The 26,116-nt window shown below is 31.3% G+C and overlaps 1 protein-coding gene across 5 annotated transcripts in view; it reads right to left on the bottom strand.

Moving 5' to 3' along the window:
* LOC120773102 (terminal nucleotidyltransferase 5C) overlaps positions 1 to 26,116 on the bottom strand; it is a 309,654-nt gene that overhangs the window by 18,335 nt on the left and 265,203 nt on the right. Inside the window, exon 1 of one of the 5 annotated variants that reach the window (XM_040102076.1) lies at positions 3,074 to 3,638. The exons of 3 other annotated variants lie outside the window; for them this stretch is intronic. The gene's annotated coding sequence lies outside the window, so the exon portion shown is untranslated. Of the gene's footprint in view, positions 1 to 320; positions 819 to 3,073; positions 3,639 to 26,116 lie in introns of those variants that run through there. One more of the 5 variants, XM_040102077.1, reaches the window with a different exon arrangement.

Here is a 26,116-nt window from a genome sequence, read left to right as displayed (position 1 = left end):
GTATGTATGTATGTATACACATTTCGGGAGCAAACGTTGAATAATCTCATCAAATGCATATTATTTTAACGAAACGCATAAATAATTGTTTTCAACCTGCGCTCATTTCTCAACACTTCCCTAATAAATTAAGTTTGTGTATTTGCTTGTGCGTTCCGCATTAGTCACCTACTTATGAACTATATGTATGCACGTATAAATTGTGTTATTAATTTTTGCTCTGCTCTTCTTTTTTGCGCTGCTAATTAATCGCACACACTTTTCTTAATGCCGAAAAAAAATAAAAAAAATTTGTGTTCAAATGCGCATGAATCACCTACCAAATTAACGCAGGAATCTGCACAAACAGTCGAGCTGCACTCCGCTTCAGTTTTTGCACTTCGTTTCACACTCTTTTACTAATTTTTCGCAAATGTGTTGCTTTTTTTGCAAATTTATTTTGTAAATATTCTTTTTACGCTTTTCTGTTGGGTAAAATTTTCTTTGAAAATTTCGCAGAAATCGTAAACTACACAAGTTTTTGCTTTATGATTTTTGTTGTAGTTGTTGCTTATTTTGACTTTTTGTTGCTGTTTTCGTTCGTTGTGTGTGGGTTAGTTTCTATTTGCGTTGAGCACTACAATTTTCGCCTTGAATTTTCGCTTTCAAGTGTACATACTTAGGTAAGTTTGTCGGTATGCGTGTATGTGTACGTGTGTTTGTATTGGAATGTGCCAGCTGTCCACTAAAGACGCAGAAAATGTTCTGCTTGAGATTTTTGAAACTTTTTTAAAGTATTTGTTACTTAATTACATTGATTTTTGAATTAATTAGCTTAATTTTGTGAGTAATTAAATTTATAACATTAATTACTGATTATTTTCGCTGATTATTTAAATAACAGTTAATTAATTACCTTTATTTGTAATTAATTATATCAAACTTTAATTAATTACTTCAATTGATTACCTTAGCTTTTATTAATTTTTTTAATAATTATTAATTTTTTAATTATTATAATTAATTTTTATTAATTATATTAATTTTTGAATTAATTATATTGTTTTTAGTTAATTAATTGCTTCGTTTAAATTTTTTCAACTGTTTATTTGCAATTTTCTTTCAGTTCTTTTCGCACTTTTCTTTGCCAAACAAAAATGCTATGCACACAATTTCGCGAAATCGTGAAATTGCTCCACCGCTGCAATAAATTCGTTTGGTTTTTAATTTATGTTGTTTCAGCGTATCGCGTTACGCATTTGGCGCTTGTCGTTTTTGTGACGTATGTGCTTTGCTGCTAAAAAGAAATATTTTATTGTAAAAATTTGAATTTTCGAAATTTGAAAATATGCAAAAAAAATGTTTAAATTTTGTATTTTTTTGGTTTTGGTTTTAAATTAAGTTTTCGAACATTGAAAACTTGCGCAAATATTGTTGTTTCTTGCATTTACTGGTACAAATATAAATTTTTTTAATCACATTTTCTTTAAATCGTAATGTTTTTATGTTTAATAATACTTTTTGATAATTCGAAACTTAATATTTTTTATTTTTCCAAATTTTGTGGAAATCTAATTTTTTTTTGATGATTCGAAATAATTTTTTTTTTTATTTGTAGATATTGTTTTAAATCTTAATTTTTTTGATAGTTAAAAACTCAATTATTACTATTTTTGAAATTTAAATATTTTTAATATTCATTCCTGTTGGACTTTAAGGTCTACTATTTGAACTATACATATGCGAGTTACATATTTTTTTAGATTTAAGTTTTGGAATACATAATATTTTATATTTTCAAAATTTTTATTTTTTTATATTTTCAATTTCTGAATTTAGAAATTTCAAAACCTTTTCATTTTCAAGAGCTTAAATTTTTTGATTTCAAAGTTTTAAATTCCCATAGTTTTTGAATTCTTCAAAATTTTAAATATTTTAAATTTTTGGCAATGGAAATTTTTAATTCTCTAATTTTTCTAATTGTCAAGTAGTTTTCGCTTCTAAACTTAAAATTTTTATTTTTTCACAAGTTTGAGGTTTTATAAAGCTTTATACATATGTATGTATATTCTAAGTGTTTGGATTTTCAAAGTTTAATAATAATGAAGTAGTTTTAATTTCTTCATTAAAAATTTTTTAGTTTTATAAAATGTATGTATTTTGAAATTTCTATTTTTTTAATTTTTAAAATTCAAAATGCAAATTTTTATAATTTTTAAATTTTTCAAGATTTTTCAAATTTTTGGATTTTACCAAATTTTCAAGTAGTTTTAATTATTAAATTAAATTTTTCTTATTTCTTTAATTTAATTAATTTCTAGATGTATTTATATCCAAATTTTAATACATGCACGTAATTTTAGTTTTTAAATTACATTTCTGCATTTAGAAATTTCCATTTTAATTTTAATTTTCAAACTTAAATTTTCTTAATTTTTTATTTTAATTTTATTAATTTTTAGATGCAAATTATTCTTAATTTTTTAATTCAAATTTGATTAATTTATGTATTTATTAATAAGTTTTCATACTTTTTAATTATAATTTATATGTATGTAATTTTAGTTTTTAAATTACAATTTTTATTTTTTTTTTTTGTATTTTCATGTACGTATTTCTAATTTTTACATTAAAGTGTTTTTTAATTCTAATTTTCTTTTTTTAGTTTTTATTTCCAGATTTTTTTATTATTAAATATTGTATAGTTCAAAAATATTATATTATATTTTTAATTTAAGGTTTTCATATTTAAAATTTTCGAAGTTTCAAATTTTTTAATTCTTTTTTAGCTTTTTTTACTTTTAACATCCACTCTTTTATAGGGTAAATTCAATTTTATTTAATTTGCCTTTGTCCGTTTGCTTCAAGATATTTCACCAACAAATTAGAACGCATCAGCTTTTGCTTTCTACCTTTGAAGGCTTCTTACACGTTTCGTTGCACTTCCCTGACACACAACTACTGACTTTGTTGTTTTATTTAAAAAAAAAAATGTTTCTCAATTTTTTAGTCATAAATAATTTTTTTTCGATTTCCTCGAAATTTTTCAAAATTTCTTACAAATTCTTTAAAACAATATGATTGCTTCACCCACCTTTTTCTTGCAGTTTGCGCGTATGCTTGTTGTTGTTATTTTTATTTTACGCCACGTTATAAGTTGCACGCGCCCACTTTTCGTTACACTTTCGAAAATATTTTCGAAAATTAAATTTTTTGCTATTTTTCAAGTTTCATTAGCTACTTTTTTCGTTGTTTTTGGCCACTTTTCTAACAAGCTGCTGTGCTGAAACACACACTGTTAATGGTGACAACGACGACGACGACGACTTCGACGGCAATGAATGACACAACGTCGACCACGACAACGACTACGGCAAGCGACGATTTGTTGACTGACTTGATGACGTGCGTTGCGTCGTAGCTGCACTGCCGACGAGCAAAAACACGAAAAAAAATTGTTTCAAAATTTGATGAAAGCAAGCAAATTTCTATAACGTCTGAACAGTTATATTTCAATTTCAGTACACCGCCAGGCAAAAAATTACTAACGCTGCTGCTGTTTTTTGACGTTTTATGGCAATTTGGCAAATATGTATATATAAATATATATATATATACACTATTTTATATACTATGTATGTGTACGACCGCGTATACGGGAACAGTCAATGTCTTACGCCGAGCGAGTTCGAAATCGTACTGCTGCTAACGTTGCGCTGTTGGGGAATGTACACCAATGGGTCGCCAAGTTGGCGTACGCTTTGCCAGCACGTTGAGTTTGCGAGTAGGCTGCCGAGTGTATTGCTCAGTTGGTGAGCGTGAGTGAATGCGAGTGCATGGTGGAGCTTGAGTGCAGGCCACATATACGCGCACGTATATACCATTTTTGAGGGGCTGTAATGCATGCGAGCAGGTGTTATTCGCGTCGAGGTATAAGCTCTCTAACACGATTAGTGCAAGCAGTGGAGCGCTAGCTGACCAACCTTTTTGAGTGTGTCACTCGTAATATGCAAGCACGCAGTCACTTAAGTATTGCACTCACTCAGGCATTGCAGGCACTCAGGCATTGCAGGCACTCAGGGAATGCAGTCACTCAGAGAATGGACTCACTCAGTTAATGCAGTCACTCAGTCACAGAAGGTGCTCAAAAGCACAAATACTCACAATTTGAAATTATAATTTTTCTCAAGCAAACACATCCTCTCAAACATACACACCTTACATGCTACGCTCTCTTGTGCTTTCTCTCTATTTCTTTCATTAATGTGCTGCTCACAGCGCCCACTCACTTTGGAGCTTTTGAGCACATTCAAGTCGTTTCGCCTGTCGCAATCGGCAGCATTCAGCGAAAAAGCCGTTGTCGTGGGGCGCTGGCGTGCTAATAGCAACAACAACAATGGCAAAAAATTAAAAAAAATGAAAGATATTTGTATGTATTGCAAGCAAGAACCCAACAAGTAGTGTAAGGGTTGGGTGCGCGGCATGCAGGCGACTCGTTATGGCACGGCGAAAGGCGCGCAGCAGCACCGACTGACGTCACACTAAAAAGGTGGCAGCAAATCGAATAAAGTGCGCATACTAAGTGCCGGGAGCGGTTGTGGGGTAGGCTTAGCGACACACACGCACACACATTTACATATATTGTATATATTATTTATATAAATACGTATATATGTATGTATATGCATAAACATACATACATACATACATATGTATATAGAGACTTTTCATTATCGCGGCTGCAGCGTGTGGGCTTACAGTGACTGCCATATGTGCACGGCACGACGGCTGATAAATACACAGCTACATACATACAAATCCACATATTTTAATGCTTTAATCGCCAGCATCGGTTTGTATGGCAATTTAGCTGCATGTGGTTATGTATTTTTGTGTGTAAGTACGTACATATGTATGTATCTATTTATGTGTGCTTGATTGCTGCGCTGGCGCCTCTTCTAGATTGTTCTCGACCATTGGCGGTGCCGACCGCAGCGTCTAAGGCGGCAACAAGCAACACAAACACGAAGATGGAAATGACAATGTCGGTGGTGCTGATGATGGCAGCGTCGGCGCCGCTGTTACTATCACCAAACCACCGATTTGCGGCTGAGCATGCTGGTGATGCGCCATATGCGGATGTGTAGCTTCTTTGATCGAATTTTTGGTTTATAAATTTTTTATTGTAATTATATTTGTTTATTTTAATTTTAATTTTGTTTTTGTTTTCTTTTTTTTTGTTTCTGTTTAGTTTTTTTTTTTAGTTTTTATCACGTTTAGTGCTGCAGTTTTTTTGCGATACTAGTTTTTTTATTTCTCTAGTTTTGTTGCTTTTTTAGTTTTATAGCTTTTCAACATTTCTGTTTGTGTTTCGTGTTCATATGGTATTTAATTATTTAGTATTTTATTTATTTTTTGTTTTATATATTTTTTTTTAAGTGTATTAAAATTATTTAGTATTTTATTTATTTTTTGTTTTATATATTTTTTTAAGTGTATTAAAATTATCTAGTATTTTGTTTTATTTTTTATTTTTATTTGTAATCAAGATTTTTTTTTAATTACGTTAATAGTCACTTTTTTTCTATTTTATTGATTGAATTTTTTTGTTGTTTTTTAATATTATTTAATTTTTTTAAATTTTTTTATATTTTTTAATTAACGTTTATTGTAATTGTTTTAAAGTTATTTGTTTATTTTTTTTTATTTTTTAATTAACGAGTTTAGTTCTTTTGTAATTGTTTCAAAATTATTTATTTAATTTTTTTTTGTAATTAATGATTTTGTTTTTTTTTTGATTATGTGCATATTATTTATTTAATTTTTTTAATAATTGATTTTTTGTTAATTAACAAGAGTGTTTTTGTAAATGTATTGAATTTTTCTCCTTCAATTTTAATTTTTTTTAATTTTAAAAATTTTTATTTTTTAAATTTTTAAAATTTGTGTTTTAATTCTTAATCCTACTATAATTTTTTTATTATTTATTTATTTTTCTTTGGCTCATTTCCTAATGTTTCTCGGTTGTTGAATTCAATTTTTGACGTTTATTTAATAAACGTTCTTTATTAAATTTTATTTTATTTTTCATTTATATACATACATACATATATGCATATTTATTTATTTTCTTATTTTTTAGACACTTTTCACAACTTTTTCCTATTTTTCTATTTTTTATATACTTTTTTATATATATTTTTTTAAATTTTTGCTTTTAATTCATTGCCGCATTTCGGCAGCATTTCATTATTTGACATTTCATTTACTCGTACACTTGTTCTCTTGTATATTTCGCACACATTGTCGGCTTGACACTTGTTTTGCGGGCAACACGAATAGACGAGCACGCAGGCATACATATAAACATTCATTTAAAAAATATACATATTCATACTACAACACTTTGTTGCTGTTTATACACAAATTCATAGGCACAGACACATTTACATACAAAGTTTCAGCAAAATTTCATACATAAATTCATCATAAATTTTCTTGTTGCTCGCAAATCTCCGACAACACACCGCATACCTGTTGATGATTGCCCATATTCTTTTTCGCCTGTTGTTTTGGTGTGTTTTTGCTATTTTTTTCTGATTGTTGTTGCGCATAATTTGGCTGTCAGTGACGCTGGATGGTAATGTTCAGCGTCATCATAGCGCACCATGGTGGAGTAATAGTGTTAGGTTTGGAATTTTTGCGTGCAAATATTGTGCTGAGTTGGCATAAAAGTTCGGCTCTACAACAAATACAACAGCGCAGTAAGTGTGTGTGTGTAGGTGTTTAGCTTTGTCTGGCGGAAGTGTGTAAATGAGTTGCTCTTTTGACCTTAGTTGACATTGCTTGATTGCCGAAAGGTATTTAAAGCAGGATTAAACGATAGCGGATGCTATGGGTAAAAAAGAATTTGGTGGAGGCATTTGGCTTAGTATTTATGTAGATATTGTGGATAATAATTTAAAGTACCGAAAATTTTTATTTAGTACCGATAATAGGTATCACTTGAGATAGTTAGTCCCTTAGAACACCCCAAATAGCAAAAGAAAGAAAATAAAAAAAAATTAAAAGTGTCTAAAATGTATCTAAAACAGGTACAATAACAAGTAACAGAAGTAGTAACAGTATTTTGGAACACATTTTTTTTTAATTTTAAAATTTACCTAATGAGGGTTTATTTTGAATTAAGACACAAAACAAACATATACATACATATAACTAATTATACCAATTTACATACATTTCGTTTTCTCGCTTTTTCAAATCACTATAAATTAGTACCGAATATTTTCGCAATATTGAAATATGGAATATATTTCAACTAACTCATTTTAGATTTATCATAATGTTACTTCTAAGTAGCACTATGTAAAAATACTTTTTTACCATTTTTGGAGTACCTAATTTCGGTACTTTTCAAAGTTCGGTACCTATTTCAACTAATTCAAAATATATTTTGCTTTACTTTTGAATAATAGTAGATAAAAATTTTTCCTGTGATTTTTTGAGTATCCAGTTTCGGTACTTTCAAAAGTACAGTACACTGTGTACACCATATTTAAACTCACTTAAAATATATGTCCATATGTTGCATTACTTTTAAATTATACTATATAAAAATACTTTTTTGTGACTTTTTGAGTACCTAATTTCGATACTTTTAAAAGTACGGTACATTTAACTTGTTCAAAAAGTACGTCTTGCTGTTTCTGGCTAGGCTATTCCGACTAAAATGAAAAATCTGAAAGTTTTTTAAGAAAAATTAATTAAATTAAGTAATTAAAACTGAGCGTTTTCGAATACAAAATTCGGTATTCTTAGAAAACGGCACCTTTTTCCGGAAATTTAAACAGCAATTTTTACAAATTTATCATAGATTAGATATTTCCCCTAAACGGTTTTCTAGACAATAGAACTTTTTGTACCGAAATTCGGCACGTTTAAGTAATGATCACATATAATTATAGAATTTATGTTAACTTATATTTTATTACTTATTAAAAAAAAATTATTTGGAACTTATAGAATTCCTTTAGTAAAAAGTACCGCAGAAGTACCGAAATTCGGTACTTTCAAAAATACGGTAAATTTATTTATTTTTAATTATTTTATAAATACAAAGTGAAACTTCGAGTTTAACACTTTATCACCGAAAAATAATGCTAATTGAAGTATGTACATACATATGTATGTATTTATGCAGTGTACCCATATGCGGTACGCTGAAGAAATTATTTCATGTAATGGATTATAGTACATCTCTTATTTTTATGTAATATTAAACTTCGATACTTTATCGAGCTCACTTAGAATTTTATTTTTAATAATTTTAGTGAACAGCGAACCGAAATACGGTACACGAAAGGTATACGATATTCAGGAACTGGTTCCTCTTTGAAGTAAATAAATACTGAACTCAAGCATAAAATTGCAGTTTTAATACAAAATATTTTTGTGTACCGAGATTCGGTACTAACGAGAATGAACTCAAGCACAGACTTTTAGTTACAATACAAAATGTTTTTGAGTACCGAAATACGGTACTATCGAGAATGTAAACTGTCTTATGACCATCAAACTAAAAGGGCGACAACTGAAACTGAAAAATAGTGCAGTTCTTCGATTTCGTCATCGTTTACAAATAGAATTACAGAAAATACATATGTACATATGTATATAAAACAACAAAAATATGCACTACTTTTCCACCGTGTCAAAATCCAGTAGCCAATTGAATTGCAATGAAGTGTTAATCGAGTCAATTGACTTTGACAGATTCGCATGAATTTTTCATGACATTTCACATGCATGTACTACGTACACACAATACATATCTACAAGCCCGGCAAGCAGGCGTGACGAGAGTGCGTACAAAAGCCTGGTCGCCTATTGGCCTGCTGGCAGCATTTAACGGATAATTTAATGGATTTATGTACATACATACATATACATATGTATACACGTGAACATATACATACATATGTAGGTTTATATGCAAATGGTCGTTCGAGTAGCAGCAAGTGTACCGTGTACCGCAGAAAGTTTTATAATGCAAACATATGTAAATATTAATAAAAAATATAAGCAACACCAACAACAAAGTATCAGAATAACGCAAAGTGGCCGCAGTGAACTGGAAAACGGATTATTTATACGACTGTATATATGTATGTACATACTATATATATGATGATAGGTGGTTTGCAAAACCTCATTGTGAAACTTTTTATCAAATTCATTTATTTTTTGCGCATACGCCGCGCTCGGTTCAACGTCTTCGGCATGTTTTTAGAAATCGTATAACTTAATGACTTCTCTTAGTCACCCCATTAATAAATCCAATTTTCGAACCAATTTTTTGCTCGAAAATTAAATTTTGTGATTTTTTATTTTGCGTCATATTCCTAAAAATTAAAAAATATATATTTTTTTTACATTTTTAATTTTTACTAATATAAATTACAACAAATTTCGAACGTTTAAATCGCAATAAACGTCAATGTACCGCGTGATTACGAAGCTTTGCTACACTTAATGCAATAAAAAATACAACGACAACATATGTACATACATGTGTGTGCGGCATGTGTATAAAAATATTTGTGTATATATGTACTACATATAAAAATATTTGTGTATATATGTACTATGTATATACAAATACACATATGTATGTATGTAAGTGCATATAGTGCTAAATGCCATATGCGTACACACCGGCGTATGAGTGACCACCAAGCGGCCAGCTGCGGCAGTTAGTGAGGGGTTACCCATGCCTGCATATAGTGTTGTACAGTTAGCGTAAATATTTATTATTAACTGCATCGCATGCGCCGCGCTGGCGACTTTGAATGTGCACTTTTCATAAAAAAACAGAGGCGAGACGTGCAAGTGTTAAAATTGCTAACCAACATTTATAAGGGGGATGACACTTGGCGCACAGTGGCGCAGAGATGGTTAAATATTGCTTAGATAATTTTTTAATATTGAAAACAGAAAAACATTTTGTGCTACATAATAAATAACGGTGTTAGATATTGATTAATATTATAATCTAACACCAAAAAATTTTCAAAAATCAAAATGTTGTCAAAAATAGGCATTAAATAAATTGTTAAAAAATATATTTGAATAAAATATTATAAGGAGATCCTAAAAAAAACAGCTTACTTAGCTTACACCGAAGTTATAGAACCCTTTATAAATACTTGATTGATAAACTTATAGTCTATATTGATAATAAATAAGTTCTTTACTTCTAATAAAAATAGCTTTAAGCAATTAAGATAAAAATAGTAAATTTTCGTTGAAAACAATAGTAATCTCCGAAAAGTATTGAGTACCGAAAAAAGATACCGAATACCTACATTATCTTAAACCACTAATTAACACCGAAAACAGTAATTTTCGTAAAATATTGTGTACTGAAAACAGATACCGAACAACTAAATTGCGTTAAAGCACTATTTATTACTTAAAACAATAATCTTCGAAGGAAATTGTGTACCGAAAATGGATAATTGCCTTAAACCACTAATTAGTATCCAAATCAATAATCTGTGAAAGATATTGGGTACCGAACATAGATACCGAATTAGCTAAATTGCGTTAAAACACTATTTATTACCTAAAAAATAATCTGCGTAGGAAATTGTGTACCGAAAATGGATACCGAACAACTAAATTGCGTTAAAGCACTATTTATTACCTTAAACAATAATCTGTGGAAGATATTGGGTACCGAAAATAGATACCGAATTAGCAAAATTGCGTTAAAGCACTATTTATTACCTCAAACAATAATCTGCGAAGGAAATTGTGTACCGAAAATGGATACCGGATACCTAAATTGTCTTAAATCACTAATTATCACCTAAAACAATAATCTGGGAAATCTATTATGTACAGAAAAAAAGATACCGAATATTCAAAATATACACTAATTACCTAAACCAGATACTATATATATCTTAAATGATTACCATATAAACTTTAAATAGACACATAGTCTGACGCTAAAAGAAATTTTTCACTAAAGTGACTTTTGTGTACCGAAAGTCGTTATTTATGTGAAATTGTAAAAAAAAAGCATTATTGTTTGCGAATTCGACAAAAAAAAGACGTAAAAAAATACAAAAAAATAAAACGCATTCTGAATACAACAAAAACTTTGTATGTATGTATTACATTTTCATCTTGCTTTTTTGGAAATGCTACACTGTGCCACAGCAACCTTAGCGCATTTGCATGTTGAACAAACATAATATGGAAAATTAATGTATAGTTACCGTTACACTGCAGCGTCGCAATGGCGCTGCTTATAGCAACAACAGCAATAAAAATAACAACAGAAAATATGTAGTGTAAAAGTTTATGAAAATATGCGCCATAAGGTGATTCAAATTGCGCGGCAATGTGCAACATGCAACATGTAACGCACATACATATGTATGTATGTATGTACATATGTATATGGAATATATTATTTTTTAATATAAGAAAAAATGTGTCTTCAAAGGCAGCGCTCATTCGAATGCGAAAAATTACTCACAGTCCATTTCACACAAATTCTTTAATTTTGTGTTTCTTGGAAAATATCTCAAATTGAAACTCAACTCGGTATTGGAAAACAATTAACGTTAATATTTTAATTAGTTTTTGCTTTAGTTTTATTTTTCATTGCAACAAATTGCTATTACATTTTAATGAGTTTTGTTATTATTTTATGGATCGCCATAATGGTTGCAACACATTGCAACAGTAGTCGAACGGCAACGATATGGGAAAATCAACGAGTCGCCACGGGCTAGTAATATATATGTAAGTATATATGTATGTGTATATGTTATACATATATGTACATATATACATATGAGGATTCGTAAATCAATTAACATAGCTATGTACATACATATGTTCATACAAATATATCGGAAGACTAGCGAGATTTTTTCACAATAATATATAAATATACATACATTCATATATTAGATTGGGCAAAAAACAACGCTGGTTACTCTGAAGCATGGGTTTTTAGACACCTCCAAGAAAGTCTCTCCATATTTTCCGATTTGTGATAAGTTTTTGTCATTGAGCTATAAAATTTCTTAGAAAAAACTTTTTGTCTTAAAATAATCGAATAACCATTAGTATCTTTCAAACGGCTCGGTTTACGAAAAATTCTTGAAAGACCATTTTGTAGAGCATTCAATTTTCTACAAAATGTATGAAACGAGATATTTTTTAAAGTTGGAGATTAAAATTTTTCGATCTGATAATAAGAAAAAAATAGAAAACTGTAAGGCGGACGAGCTTCCCGATACAATTAAGAGCTCGTACTTGCAATGATTTTCGTAGATGTGTCTAAGGACCTATTTTTCAGAGTCGAAAAAAGATCGAAATAATAATATTCGTGTTTTTAACCCACCCTAATATTTACATATGTTTATTAGACAACACATTCTTTGCATATTCAACTCCCTTTCTTTAGGCAATAAATTTTTTATTTAATTTTTACACCATTTTCATAAATAACTTCCCGTTTACCGCACTTCATTCACTTGATCATTCACAAATTACAACGAGCTGGAGCATTCATTCAGCCATTCAATTTATTCATTCATTCAGCATTACAGTTAGACGTACGATTGAGTTACCAGTTTATTTTTCGCTTTGCTTGTGTTTGCTCAACGTTTCATCTGTCATTTTTTTGCGTTCGGGCACGAGTGATGACACATCAACCCTGTAATTAACAGCAGACAGGAGCTACGAAGTTTTGCTAAGAATGTTGTAGGGAATTAGAAGTGCTGATTTGATTCTAAACTGTTTCATTAAAGTTGCTTGCGACATTTGGCATGGAAGGAATTTTTTTTGACGAAGCACGAAATTTCGCTCACACTCTGATTTACGAATTCGAACATCATTCAAACGAATATATAAGGCTTTTGAGCCCTAATAACTAAGGCAGGTGTAATCATAGCCACGATACATTATTTAGCCGCATTAACAAGTATCCCACAATCTGCGCCAACTACCGTGGGATAAGGCTCCACAACATCGCTTATAATGTTCTACCGAGCGTACTGTGTGAAAGATTGAAATGAAAAAGTCAACAAACTGATTGGACCTTATCAGTGTGACTTTAGGCCTAGCAAATCAACAACTGAAGAGATATTCACCAGTTATTGGCCCTGAAGTGGGTTTTAGTGGGTCATCAACTTTTTGAGAATCTTGCTAGTTTTACATGACCTTCTGCAGTTTAATATTGCTGTCCCTGAGAAGATATATAAATCTTTTATTTGCTCAGTATTTTGATCTATTTTCAAAGGGGTTTGGTTCCGTTTATGTAGAACCTTTTTCATTTTCAACTTATTCTCTGATTTCTCAACGAGTGTGTTCTATGTAAAAATTCTTTGAAGTCGATACAGACCAACTTTTATCGTCAAACTATTTTTTTCCAGAATTTCTTAGAGATAATATAGAATAATGTATTATTTAGATCTGGCAGATAGTCGAAAAAATGCATCAAAATTCAAATTTCAAGCAAGCTTAAAAGACAGCATCTATGTCAACAGTTTTCTAATCAGACAATAATCTCTTACTGGCATATCTGATAATTCTTTGATGTTGTAGTAAATGAAGACGTTTTCGATTCGCCGCATTTATGCTCGATAAAAACTAAAAATAGCTAAATTAATTCACAAATATAATACCTTCTGGTCAAATTAGACCCCAAATGTTTCATATAAACTGCGTGAGTAAATCGAATCGACAAAAAATGTTTCCTAGATTGGTACAACTTTTTTTATGTTCAGGTGAAGATGTATGCCTACGACACGAAAGGTTTGTCTGTCAATTTGTATTATGGAAAAAGAAGTTGAACAACGAGTTAGCCTGAAATTTTATATTTAGAATGGCATCATGGCTACTGAATCGTTGAAAATGTTTATCACGACCACAGGTATTTGAGTGGCACAAAGGATTCAGTGATGCTCGTAAAGTCATTGAAAACTACCTGTCGGAAAATCTGGATAGTAGAGATCTCATCATCGCTTGTGGATCATACATTTTAGTTAATGTTGGGCATGAAACCTGTCCATGCTAGTCTCGTTTCGAAAGGCCAGAATCGTTTGCAAAAGTGACGTCGAGTAGAGGTGACATAAAGGAGAAGCCTTCAAATGTACATTAAACATATCACTACTTGTAGTGTTATGAATATGATGTTGAAACTGTCCAAAAATCAAGGGAATGGCGCTTTAAAAGGCGTACGGGAAATTGGGTTAAGCGTTTGCATGCTTATATTGACTCAGGAGTCTTTTTTAAGGGCTATTTTCAGACCGGATAAATTTTGATTATTGTATAGAAAAAATTTATTTATATAATTTATCAATAAAACATGTCTTATAAAATAAAAACTGCTAACAAAACATATTAGAAATCAGAAAAAGAATAACGAAAAATGTTAAAGAATAACAAAAACTAAAGGCGCGTGTAAGAGAATGGCGTGGCAACAAACTCTTGCAAAGTGAAAAGAGCGTTATAAAAAGCAATTTGAAAAAATCAATTCAATATACATACATATAATGATAAGTTGAAAAAGAAAATGAAAAAAATTTCGAGGCGCGAATGAATACAAAAAAATTAAAAAATTAAAAAATATAAAAAATATAAAAAATACTAGAAAATACTAGAAAAGTGCCACAAGAAGAAAATGTGGTAAGTGAAGAAATAAAAGTTGCTTATGCACATACTTTACACGCATGCTGTATGTACATAAATACATACATATGTACATACCTATCGGTATTTACAATGCAGCAAGTGTTTGCTCTGCTTTTGTGCTTCGCTTCTCATTTCCCAATTGCAAGTAAGTGAATGCTTTCAAAGCTTGTTGTTGTTGGCGTTATTGTTGCAGATCAAAGGCACTTTACATGGTTGTAAGTATGTAAACAAATAATGTTTTATATGCAGTGTTGACGGCTCAACACACTTTTTGCTTTTTAATTATTATTATGCTTTATCTTTTCTTTTCTCTTTTATTTTTAAGAAATAACTTTTCTTGTAAGTTATTAAAAGAAAAGTCAAAATAATTATAAAAATTAAAGAAAAATTTTGTCTTCAAGAGCCCCAAAACACACAAAAAAAAATTAAAAAAGATTTAAAAAAAAATTTAAAATTCAAACAAATAAAAAAAAAAATAGTTTCCATTAGTCCAAAAGCACACAAAAAAAAAACAAAAACAAAATTTAAAAAAAATATAAAAAAATTTAGAAACATATAAAAAATAATTAAAAACATATTAAAAAAAAAATAAAAACATATAAAAAAATTTAAAAATAACAAAAATAGTCGCAATGAGGCCAAAAGCATAAAAAAAAATTTAAAAAAAAAATTGTCTCCATGTGCCCAAAAACCCCACCAAATTAATGAAAATCGGAAAAAAGACAGTTGTTGTGTACCACAATAGGCACACTCACACTCGCACGTAAAATTAATAATATTTACTAACAAAGATCTCGACATCTCTCACAAGCCACCTATCTTTTATCGGCTAAATAGATGCAGTTGCAGCGCTAAACAGCTTAATCCGTTCGAATGTAGAGTGTAGAGCGATTGATGGCGCTGCTACAGCGCTGTTGACTGATTTGCTCTTGCTCACTGAGCGTTTGACAGGCGATCAGTCTGTCTGTGTTTTTGTTTAGCCGACAGTCCGTCCATTTTACTGACTGCCAGACCGATTGCCTGTCCGGGTGACTGACTGCAGTTCGATGCAATTGCATTAACACATTGCAACAGCGATTTCATTGGCGTAATTATAAGTGGCAACGTGTCTAATTGCCCAAGCTGCTGGTGGCGGCAGCGCATCTTTCTCGCTCCATTGCTAAGGCGCCGCGATCAACTGCTTTCTCTTTTACACACACACATTTTGATTATTTTCATTTTTTTTTCAATTTCTTTCAACACCTTCGGTGAAAATGTACACTGAGCGAAATATAAAAAGTCTTTTTTGACGAGTGGAGAAAAAATTTTGTCTGTAAGTGAGGAGTAAAAAAGGGACTTAAGAACCCTGCTATATAACGGGTACTAATGGTCAGAAATTTAGTCTCTCACTGGGTTTTGAATTTTTAAAAATATCTGTATGAGAAAGTCATCAAATGTTCAATTTATCCATATTTGGGGTGGGTCATCGTATAGAGTTGAGATCGGAACCTCTAAATGTGGATATATGGGTATCGGAGTTTTACCTGCTCAGTCTGTCAATTGAACACTAGATTGCTGGTCAATAACTTTAGGTATTACTAGTTTTTCGAACTGCGCGATACTTCTCTGTTTCGTGATACGAGCTTTGTTTCCTCCTTGGTTAGCGGCAAGGAGAGCTCAGATCTCAGAGATAAAACATTCAAGCTTTTTCCGATATCTATATATGAATAACATAATATGCACCAACACTGAATAGAAATAATCACGTTCTATTATTTTCTTACATCCTTTCTATCCACTTGAAGAACCTGTTAGTTTTTTGAAGAAAAAAAGTGATTCCCCAAAAAATTCTGCAGACTGAAGGTTGTCATTGTCGTGGGAGCTTGAAAATATAGATGTTAGATATCCAAGTCCCTAAACAGTTGTATCAAATTAGATTGCATACTCAAATACTTATAGGAGATAGAGAGAGGCGTGTAAATGCAACTCTGTAATAGAACAATGTTCCATTATTAAAGAAGCTGTGGAGCTTAAAAGGTTCGGCACTCTTTTCGGAAAGAATATATAAGTAACCTGAAGTAAAAGTAATGATTTTATCACGGTACTTTCAGCTGATATAACGATAATAATAAACCTTTTTGAACTCTAAGGAGATCGGTTAACGAACTTCACATAGCGCTTGTGGTGTGTGTCTTGGCTAAGTAACCAAATGACGGCTCCTATAGATTTTAAACTACCTCACAACGGTTGACTTAATGTATAAAACTATTTTTTCAGTTCAGAAACACATTAGAATGCTTAAAATTCGTTATCGGCAACCATCACACCTAGAAAAATATATTTTTGACAATTTTGACTTTTGTCTACCGAGTTTCGAACCTAAGCGTTTATAACAAGTCATTTTATAAAACTTGTATTTTTATACCCTGAATAGAGTATATAAAGTTTTTTTGTTTAAATGTTTAACATCCGATATCGGTTTCCTGTAGTAAATAACTGTCTTATAAACTGAACGAATAAAACCAAAAAGGCTTTGTATGGATTCCTTTTTTATTTGATGAGATATCCGCTCGAAAAATTTGACAAAGATTATTGTATGCGTCGAAGGTGCAGTCTCCGAAGAAATTTTTCGAATCGGATCACTATAGCATATAACTGCCATACAAACTGAACGATCGTAACCAAGTTTTTGTAAGAAAAACTTTTTTAATTGACGAGATATCTGTGCACAATTTGGCACAGATTATTACCTGAGACAAGCTGTAAACTCCGAAGAAATTGTCCAGATCGAACAACTCTACCTTATAGCTGCCATACAAACTGACTAATCTCAAATCTTTATATGAAAAACTTTTTTACTAGTGAAGATACCTTCATGAAATTGAGCAATACTTATTGTACAAGGTAATGGTACAATATCTGAAGAAATTGTTGAGATCGGGCGACCACAGCATCGTAACGAAGCTCTTGTATGGAAGAGTTTTTTAGTTGTCGAGATACCGACTCGAAATTCGCTATGGATTATTGTTGAAGGCAATGATACAATCTCCGAAGAAATTGTTCGGATCGGACCACTATAGCATATAGCTGCCATACAAACTCATGCATCAAAATCAAGATAAATATCTTTTTATACCATTTTTTACTATAAGAAATGCACCTGTGGATAGAACTTTGATTTTGTTCCATGAGTTTGTATGGCAGCTATATATGCTATAGCCTCCATGCAACCGTAGCTAATGTTTTTTCGTTCTCTTGCTTGTCTCAAATTCATGCGACTTTTTCTCTGAGTGTACATATGTGTTAAGTATTTACTTTCCACATACTTAAGCAAGTAAACATGTGTAACGGTGGGTTTTTTATTTGTATTGTTGTAATAAGTTATTAATTTTACACTTGTTATTGTGTCTCTATAAACATTTCGTGTAATTGTTGTTGTTCAATTTTTCTGTATTTAATTGTATATTATTGCATTGTAGTTATCAGCTCGTTGTGATGGCAAGAGGTGTTGCAAGATTACAGAAAAATGTTGAGAATAAACATTAAAACAAAAAAAATAGTAAATAAAAAACAACATTTGAGAAACTACATTGTAGAAAAGCAACAATAAGAAAGCTGTAAGAAATAGCATACACTCTTTTAAGAAACATTTAATCGATTGCAAAACCAAAAACAATAAAAGTTACAAATACAAATTACAACAATTGCCACATAAGCGAATAAACATAGAAAAGCGAACAATGCCTTCGCCCAGCTGTGTGCATATCACGGACGGACGAATGGACGGCAAGCTGCTGACGTTTGCTCAGTTATAACGCTACAGCGTCGACTGCTCACGCTTCGGGCTGCCGTTATCAGTAACGTGCAATTGGAAAACTAAAATTGAAACATCTGTCAAACGTAAACGCGAGATAGCGACTGGCCGGCCAACCCAGTGGCCCCCTTACCACAGCGCAACGTACAACAAACACTCACCATTTGTTGTTGTTATTTCTATTGTTGCTAATGCCATTTGAGCGCTCTGTGTTTGTTGTCAATGTGCAATCTTTTTGTTTCATATGCACACATTTGCTTTTGTTGTTGCTGCTTTTGTGTGTACTTTTCTATCTCGTCGTCGATTTGGTTATCAGCGTAAAGTTTGCCGCTTGCAGTTCAATAAAATTTCCATGGGAAATACTAAGAAAAGTGCTTAGTAACCAAACAATGGCAACTAAAACAACAAAGACGCAGGCGATGGCGTAACTTTTGTGAAATTGCATTCATGTTATTAGAATATTACTTTTGTCAAGCAAGTGCAGTGTTGCCAAAAGCAATGAAAAGTAAATTAATTAAATTTTTTTCATTGAAAATATTTTTTTTTTTAATTTATAACTTAACATTTTTTTCTTTATTTGGTTTTTTTACTTTTTAACTTCGTTTTATATTTTCTTTATGGTTTCGTTTTATTTTATTTTTTTTCACTTAACCTGAATTTAAAATAATATTCGAAAACTTTTGTTAAGCAACTGCAGGGTTGCCATCGCCATGAAAAATAAATCAATTTAAATTTTTTTCAAATTAATGAAAATATAAAATTTTGAAAATTTTCTATTTTCTTTTTTTAATTTTTTGTTTTTGTTTTTATTTTAATATTGTTAATTTTTTTATTCCCTTTTTATTATTTTAAAATTTATTATTTTTTAATTTTATTTATTTTTTTTCAATGTTTTTGGATTATTAATTTATTTTTTTTTTTTAGTTTTAATATTTTTAAATTTTTATTTTTTAATACTTCTAAATAATAACTTTTTTTATTTTTTTTATTTTTTAATTATCTATTTATTTTCAACTTTTTATTTACTTTTAATTATAATTACTTTTTTATTATTTCTTTTTTATTTCTACTTATCTTTTTTAGACTTTGTGTAATATAGTTTAATTTTTTTTTATTATATAATTCGAATTAACAAGAGTAGTCGAAAAATTAAGTATTAATTTTTTAATATTTTCAGTTTTATTTCTTTTATTATTTATTTATTTCAATGTTTTTTGGAATTGTTTAATTTATTTTTTTTTTTAATTTTTTAATTAATTTTTAAATTTTATTTTTAATATTTCTAAATTTTTAAATCATTATTTTTATATATATTTGCTGTAATAATTAATTTTTTTAATCATCTATTTATTTTTAACTTTTTATTTACTTTTAATTAATAATTTTTATTATTTATTTTTATACTATATATATTTATTTTTTTAGACTTTGGGTAATTAGTTTACATTTTTTTTATTTTTTCATTTAATTCGAATTAACAATAGTAGTCGAAAAATTAAGTACTTATTTTTTTAATTTTTTAATTTTTATTTATTTTAGTTATTTATTCATGTCTTTCCTTGTTTTTGGAATTATGCACTTTTTTTAATTATTAATATTTTTTACATTTTAATTTTTTAATATTTCTATTTTATTTATTTTTTTAAGTTTTTTTTTTTAAAATATTTATTTATTTTAAGTTTTTAATAAATATTTCTTTTTTATAATTTATATTTTTATATTCATTTATTTTTTTCGATTTTGTGTAATTTAGTTTAAAAATGTTTTTTTTTTCACTTAATTCAAATTAGCAATATTTGTCGAAAAATTTAAAATATTTTATTTTTGTTAATTTCTTGAAGTTTTTTCATAACAAAATTGAGTAAATATTGGGTAGTCGAAAAAGTCTTTTCGTATTTCTAAACAAATTTTTTACAAATTTTTGTATTTATAATACTCGACTTCCAAATACATATGTTTAATACAAGTATATGCTGATACATACAGAGCTGTCATAAAGCTGTACATTTTTTTGTTGTTTTGGCAGTGAAAAAGGAATTCAATCGTTGAATTCGCAACAACGGAATCCTTCAAGTTCAAGTTCGGACATGCGACTTGGTCAAAAGCGAAATATCCTACGTTTCCAAAAATTACTTTAAGAAGCAGCGTGCGAAGAATTGTTTAAAATAGTAGACCACTACCACTAGACTGGCGAGTTTTGAATTTTTGTTCGAATTGGATAGCCCTTACAATATCAATTTGGAATATGGAAATTGCACAACAGTTCGATTGGAGAACTAAGATATTTTCCAGCGCACAATGGGCTTAAAAATGGTCTGGCGCTCTTCTACTTTTCCAACGATCAACTAACATTTTCTCCATTGAAAAATAATGCGCCGGTTCGTTTGACAAAGCAATAGGATCCCCCCCCACCACCTAACGACCACAGCGAACTAGTAAGGTAGAGAACAGTTGAGTTACTTAAAAAGTGTGATGAGGACTTCATTAAACATTCGGATCAGTTCTATGTGAAATTCGACGCCTATCGATAGGTATTTAATATTTTTAGTGAAAAATTAGCCAATTTTTTGATGAATTGTGAAAACTTGTTATCAGAACTTAATTAAAAATGATATTACAAACCGAAAAGCTCTTAAGGTTGGTTAAGAAGCCAAATGTAGTACGTATGGGATGGATAGGATATCAAATGGATCAAATCAACGCTATTTTAATTTGTTTTAAATGTAAATTTCTAAAATTTCTCCTTGGACTTAAGATATAAATATATTTTACCTAAGGGAGATTTAGAAACGATGCGGATTGCTTTCTGTACGACCTTTGTAACGAAAGAGAAAACGAGAGCCCATATTAAGAACTACTTAAAATGGTTTGAAATTCCTTATCCGAAGAGCTGGGGTTACTTGAACTCTAATAGCTATTAGAATATGTACTTTCGAAAGTTTATTGGAATATTAATGCTCTGCCAACTCTTTCTTCCGGTAGTCTGCAAAAATGAATAAGATTACAAAAAAAAATTGATATAGAAAACATTTCCGGTTTTAATAAAAATTCGTCTGTCCAAATATAGTTGCATTGTTTACACAATTTGCGAAATTCCAAACACTAAATTAGAATGCTTTTGTAGACAATCTAGTTTTCTTATCAGTCGAAACTCTGCGGAAATGCGAAATTATCTTTTCCAGGAATTACTCGAACTGCTAGTATCTTCATAACCATCGAGCGCTTGTCATTTTCGGGAAAGGTAATAAAAAAAAGAGCAAAAAAAAATTATAAAACAGCAAAAAAACAAAAAAGATAAGAAAACATTAAGAATGAAGCGAGTGGAAAAAGAACAAAAACTGAAAAGTTGCACAGAAAAAAAGGTTTCAGAAAAAAAACAACAAAAATCCAAAGGAGTTAAATAACAACAAAAAGGCTACAACAACAAAAACATAAAAGCGTAAAAAACAACAACAAAACCTGAATGGAGTAAAATAAAAACAAAAAGGCTACAACAACAAAAACATAAAAGAGTAAAAAACCACAACATCATCAAAAAAGTTACAACAACAAAAATAAAAGAGTGAAAAAAAAAACAACCAAAATATACACATAAAAGCCAAAAGAAAGGAAGCCAACACAAGAAGAGCGTATCTATATTAACTGAAAAAAAGAAAGTCGACGAAATGCTTTAAACAACAACAACAACAACAAAACGAGCAAACTATAAAGATAAGTATGCAAGAACAACAACAAAATGCTGCACGACGCGCGGCCGTTTAGAAAATAACAAAACGGAACAACAGCAACAACGAGAACAAATAAAAGAAAACAACAACAGAAGCGAGTAAAAGTTATCTAACCTTCAAATGAAAACAAGAAATGAAAGTAAAAAGTACAAAAACGAAATGAAAAAGATAAAAGCTTCACACTCCTCAAGCAAGTATGTATGTGTGTGTGTGTGTGAAGTATATACATACTTATGTATATGTATGTGGTTTCTTATGTGCACTTTGCGGTCTACAAGTGTTATAAAATGCCACATAAGAGTTTGATAAAGACACTTCATACACTGGTTCATACATATTTCCGACTTTCTGCACGATTTATAACGGTGCAAAACGTGTGAAAGCACTAATTATGGCAATGTTAAGGTTGGCATGCGAGGAACTATGCCAGAAATATCTTTTAAATTGAATTTCGAGACGCGCTCTATGCTTCGTGTGGGGCCTATCGGGAAAACGTGCGGCTAATTTTAGAAGAAAATTGCAAAAAGCTGAAATCCGGTCTTACAATGTAGCAATAAACTAATTAAAATAGTATCAACTAAATAATAACAAGAAAGGAAAGGCTAAGTTCGGGTATAAGTAAACATTTTACACTTGTGTTAGGATCAAAGCCAGAGAAATACCTTTAGATGCATAAGGTTTATTAGTTATATGGCATCTAGGACAAGTTTTCATCCAATTTTATCGATTTTAGGCACAAAGTTGAACCGTTACTAGAAAACATAGACCCCCCAACATACCTTATTCCGTTATATAAGCTATAAAGTCAAACGGAAGTTTGAAAATCTTTATATAAGGCATATGGGGCATAAGACATAGTATATAAGTATAGTGATCAGATATTGACCCCGGGTCCTTACTATACCGAGTCAAGTTGATCCGACTCAAAAAAAAAACAAGGATTATCTTTGAATTTATATAATATATTTTACAGATTTGATGAAAAGTTCGCATTTGAAACTTTGATCCAAATGTTCGGTACCTGAGGGCTTGAGTAGTTTTGATGCGATTTGGACAATTTTTGATCATAAGGTGGCAGACTTTAGAGACACTATTCGAGTCGAGTAGGTAATAAGATATGATTTTTCACCGAAAAATGGGCGGTGCCACGCCTATCGTCCAATTTTGACGCGCACTCCTATAAAGTCGTCTTGTGCCATCTCAGGTGCAAAATTTAACGTCTCTAACGCAATCAGTTAATTAATTATCGCACTTTTAGTAGTTTTTAACAAAACCGTTATAAGGGAGTGGCCGTCGTTATCACCCAATTTGATTCCTTTTTACAGTGCCGGTAGACATTCGAATACCTGCATTTCGGATATTGTATCTTAAGTGGTTTAGAAGATATGTTTATTAAATGTTTTAGAGAACGGGTCGCGTCCATTTTTTTTTTTTAATTTTTAGCCCTGAAGTTCTTTTGTTGGGTATGTGAACCGATTCTGTACATTATTCCTTCCGAATCCCTTTCAAGTGAAAATAAACATTTGACTCCGAGCAGTTCATATAAATTGTCCGCATAAATCAAAGCCATACAAATATTTGCCTAGATTTTTACAATTCTTTTTAGTATTCGCTTGAAGTTTGATCTCCATATGTCAAGTTGTGTGATTGGCAGCGGCGCGGAAATTTTTCTGGAGATTTTTACTATGCAAACAACTGGAGAAAGAGTTTTTTATTACCAATTGTATAACGATAACGGCATCCTTGAAAAAACTGCAGCAGCATTTCGGGTAGTCTATTTTATCACGGACACAAGTATTGGAGTGGCATAAAGCGTTCACTGAAGGTTGTGAATCTATCCAAAACTTCATCTCATGCGAGTTGCTCATACCCCTTTGTTAATGACGATAACATCAGTCAAAGAAACAGTGCTTGAAATCATCGTGCTGCCATCAGTGTGAAAATAGAGCATCTCAACATCTCTCATAGTTCGGCTCAGCACATTTTGGTTATTGCTTTGGGATGAAGCTTTAGCAGATAATTTCTCGTTTTGACTTTTTCCAGCCGAGGTTCAAGTCTTTAAGCAAAACTTCACGCGTGTCATTCGCCAGTTACCAGTCGAAATGTTCGAACGAGTCATCGAGAATTAGACTCAACGAATGGACAATCTGAAACGTAGGCGCGGCCAACATTTGAACGAGATAATCTTCAAAAAATAAAAGCCAAAGAATATTCTTTCGAATAATAATAAACATTCCCCATTAAATATAAAGTTTATCTGTTTTTTCTTTAAAAAAATAAGAAACCTCATATCCTCAGCTACGTATGCAAATTGTGTATAGAGCTCCCACTTGTTCGTTCCTACCGGTCCCGTCATTATCTCTGCCTTGCATACGTCTAGAACGGTTCCTGACTTGGCAAACTCGTCTGCTTTTTGCCGAAAATGCAGCTATGACCAGAACCCCAAATTATGGACATGTGGAGTTGACCTCTAAGTGAGTGTAAAACTATCCTACATTTCCTTACTATCCTGGAATTGATCTTTGACGATGATAAGTCTAATTGTGCCGCCTGGCCGCCTGACTGACTGGTCGATTTCTGTATTTTTCCATATTACTTCACAGGCCTTCTCTATGTCTGGTTCTTCCGCTTGAAAGATGCTGCCTGACTGTGTTAAACGGAGTAAGACTCCACAGTACTTCTCTATGTCTAATACTTTCGCTTGAAGGATGCTAGCTATGTTTGTTAGACGGCAAGATAGAGAGATACTAATAACCTCGGAGCATACCCCCCGTTCCTACACCGCAGTCCATTTTTGATCCATCGCGGTATATATTCAGGAAGTATTCTTAAGTTATTTTCCACACCTACTAAATCATTTCTTCACCACTCAAGCCATATAATATATTATATTATAGATCAATAATTTAAACTTTATTTATTAATTTTTTTTTGAAATTACAAAAATAAAAAAACCATATCAAATACAACTTTCAAACCAAATGAAATTCGAATCACTAAAAAATGAACGCAAAACCACAAATGTTTAGCAAGTTCCGCCATGTTGCAAGCACCGCAAATTTGCAGGTACTCAATATGAATATTTGTAAGCATATGTACATATATATTTGAATACCCATGGGTACTTGAGACCAGCCCACAAGCAATTGTGGGTGAGATACTTCACTAGCCGCCGCTGTCACGCTTCAAACGAGCCAACGAACCGCCGCGATGTGAACCACGATATTGCCACACTGCACTACATAGGCGCATACATACATATGTACATCTATATGTATGTATGTCTGCCTGTGCATTGTTGCATTCCGCGCGGTGAGCACTGGAGCAATAGCGCACCAAGCGCTCGGCTCTCGCTCATCGCAAGCGCAGGCGCGCAACTTTTGGCTGCAGCACACGGACACACACATACATGCCTTGGGTTTACAAGTGCAGCGGAGTGATTGTACGTGCGCCGCCTGACACGCTGACATAGTGACTGATGTTGGCAACAACATCAACACCAACACGAACAACAACAATAGCAATAGCAGCAACAGTTGTCAAAGCCAAAAGTGCTCGCGCAAAGTACATTAACACCAGCCAAGCAACAATAACAACAAACATATAGTAGAACAAATAATATACAACTAAAGCAGCAGCATTTGTAAGTAATAGCAACAGCAACAAACAACAACAACAATAAAGTAACAACAACAACAACAACGCTGACTGACGACGACTTCATCAACGTCAGCGACCGTGACCCAATAAATGTGCTCGAATGCAGAATGTTTAGACGTTGCGCTTGTTGTATTTGTTGTTGTTGTTGTATGTATGTTATTATATGCGTTTACATATGTATATGTATATTTGCAACAAAGCAGCGAACTTCTCACATTTGAATGAAACACAAAAA

The sequence above is a fragment of the Bactrocera tryoni genome, chromosome 3 (genome assembly GCF_016617805.1).
Source record: "Bactrocera tryoni isolate S06 chromosome 3, CSIRO_BtryS06_freeze2, whole genome shotgun sequence".
NCBI lineage: Eukaryota > Metazoa > Arthropoda > Insecta > Diptera > Tephritidae > Bactrocera > Bactrocera tryoni.
The sequence above is the reverse complement of the archived record's forward strand: the minus strand, read 5'-3'. Positions and strand labels throughout refer to the sequence as shown.